This window comes from Pygoscelis adeliae, unplaced genomic scaffold, assembly GCF_000699105.1.
Source record: "Pygoscelis adeliae isolate BGI_AS28 unplaced genomic scaffold, ASM69910v1 Scaffold619, whole genome shotgun sequence".
Lineage (NCBI taxonomy): Eukaryota > Metazoa > Chordata > Aves > Sphenisciformes > Spheniscidae > Pygoscelis > Pygoscelis adeliae.
This window is the reverse complement of record NW_008825521.1, coordinates 402,033-404,630: the sequence shown is the minus strand read 5'-3', so window position 1 is coordinate 404,630 and position 2,598 is coordinate 402,033. Positions and strand designations below refer to the sequence as shown.

The 2,598-nt window shown below is 42.5% G+C and overlaps 1 protein-coding gene across 1 annotated transcript in view; it reads left to right on the top strand.

Annotated features, from left to right (window-relative positions):
* CRB2 (crumbs family member 2) overlaps positions 1-2,598 on the top strand; it is a 42,345-nt gene that overhangs the window by 38,373 nt on the left and 1,374 nt on the right. The window lies entirely within an intron of this gene.

The following is a 2,598-nucleotide window of genomic DNA, read 5'->3' as shown; positions in this document are numbered from 1 at the left end:
CTCTTCCTTTCCTGCATAATCAAAGCATTGCTGTTTGAGCCTGAAATCCTTTCTGAGTGGAAGCTGTTAAATCATACACTTGCTTTTTCTCTGTAAAGCTATTGCACGGACAGGTAGCTTGTCTGGTAACTTGGGAATGTACTAACCCATACTGCATGGGACAGGCTGTGTGCCGAGGTGGGGTTTGCTGCTGTTGCTGTTACTAAGGGTTCTGTAATGCATGTGCCACGAGGTCACTCCTGACACTTCCAGTTTGCATGCACAGGCTCCTTCAGGCATCTCTGCCTCCTCTGTCCCAGGACACTTCTTGTAGATTCCGTGCATTCATTTTCACCACCCCCATTACTTTTTGCAGAACTGTCTGTCTTTTCCCTCTTAAAAGGCCAGTGCCTGTGGTGGGGGCAGGGAGGAGGACAAGGTGTGGCTGTTGGCCGTGTTTACTATTAATGATAGTTGTAGAAGCGAAGGGCTGTTAGCTGCGCTCTCTTGCTCTTTCTCCCTCCCACCAACAGTAGCAACTGAAGAGCGTGCAAGAGGCAGTAGGGTGGGCTGCTAAAAACTCCTGTAGTGTTGGTACCGTGTGACTAATCTGCATGCTGTGCAAAACTAGAACTAACCCCTAGCACATCGCTTGGGTTTTGGCAGGCTCAGAGAATCAACTTGAACTTGTCATTTGAAAATGGCAGAAGAACTTCTAGGTACTCTGGGAACATTCCGTCTGTGCTGTATTGCTTTGTGACATTGGCGTGGACTGTATGGCATCCAAAGGCTGTAAATAATCAAGCTGGAATTCTTTTGTTTTTATCTGTAAGGTGGCAGATACTGTTTTTAGCAGTAAGAAGTATTTCTTATTTTTAGGCTTATTGTAATTTTAAAGCTGTCTTTCATGACAAAAATTCCATAGTTTTTTAATTCTTTGTTGTGTTCCATACCATCCTTAATTCCACCAGAATCTAAAGAATACTCATTCGGCTACATTTCTCTCCTCAGTACTTGGACCTTCCATTGTCTCCATCTCCCATCCACGCACTGACCTTTTTAACATCCTCCCCTTCCTGCTGCAAGTTGTCTTCAAGTCTGTTCCACAGCATTTTTAGATAGTGTGGACATTAAAGTACGTGCCGTTGTAATTTAAAAGTTTTGAGCTACAAATTCAATGGCTCTAGTACTTGCCATTCACTAGTGAAATTATTTAAAATCTGTTGCCCTAGGATTTCGTAAAGTTCCCGCAAGGTATGTCAGTTCTTGGTTTTGTATCCTAGTCTTTCCTCTGGCTTTGAGATTTGTTAACTGTTAAGCCTGAAACTTACTACATCTCCCTGTCCCAAGATCTTCAAGGAAGCACTGAAACACAAGTCTGCGCATAATCTTCTTGCGATGGATAGTTTAATAGCTAAATAAATTCTCTATCTTGCCGTCAGAGCCATCACTGAACTTTTTTTTTAGTATCATTCCCCTGCTCGGGGAAATTTTCTGGGGTTACTGAAAATTCACATTACTCTGCATTAACCCTTCAGTGTTAAATTTTTTTTGCAACATTGATTAGATCTTTCCTAGTGACACCTACGTATTTTAGTCTGATATTGGCAAGGAGGCCCCTTAAAAGATTTCCACCGTGGATGCTGAATGTACTGGCATTTAAATCTTAAGGGGCCGTCCTGCTGTGAAAAACCGTAAGCGAAGAGGAGAATACGGAGTGTGTGATGCTATTTGGACAGTTTCACCTCATCTAACAATGTCTGAAGTGTTGCTCAGACTCTTCACTACTGCTGTTCTAACGGTAACAAACAGCCGTGCGTTACCTTCATCAGCAAGTGGTGTGCAAGGGACAGCTTTCTTTGTAGCAATTTTACAGCTCTGGGATTGGTCCCATAAATTGTCTGCATTTAGTTTTGCTGTCTCCATGCCGGTTAGCTGCCCAGCTCAGTAAATCCTCTCTTTTCTTCCGTGTGGTAATTCTGTCCATGTGCCCTGCATGAATTATTGTAATGGTATTAACTGTTCCACCGGTAAAGCTCTGTTTGTAACTCTGCCCTGTCGAGATCAGCTTCACCAAAGCTGCCAGTTAAAGAGTGTCATTGATGAGTGTCACTAGTTTTGAATTAGAAGGAAAAATTCAGAACGTGTTACTGTCTTTGTATTAAAAATAGTCAATTTTAAAAAATAAGTTTGAACGTGTTTTGCTGAGAGATTAAAGAATGAACGTGAGCATTCTTTGTGCAGGTGCCCTCAAGCCCTGTACTTGTTCCTTGCTTGTCCTTTTCCAGTCAGGTACAGATCTTCTGCTTTATTTTTTTGCTTTTTAAAAAAAAAATTTTCCCCTCTAATCTGACCATTTTGGTTTCTTCGACTTAAGTTGTTGTAACCACTGGAGTTTCATTGTTTCTCCATTAATTTCTTTTACAGAAAGGGACTCCAGGTGCTCTCTTCCCCTCCCCACTAATTGAAGTAGCTGTCCCTGTAGCCTGTGGCTCTTTACTGCTACTCAGTATTGGTCTCATATTCATGATTCTCACTGCAAGGAAGAGGCGCCAATCAGAGGGAACCTACAGTCCAAGTCAGCAAGAAGTGGCAGGAGCTCGGTTGGAGATGGACAGT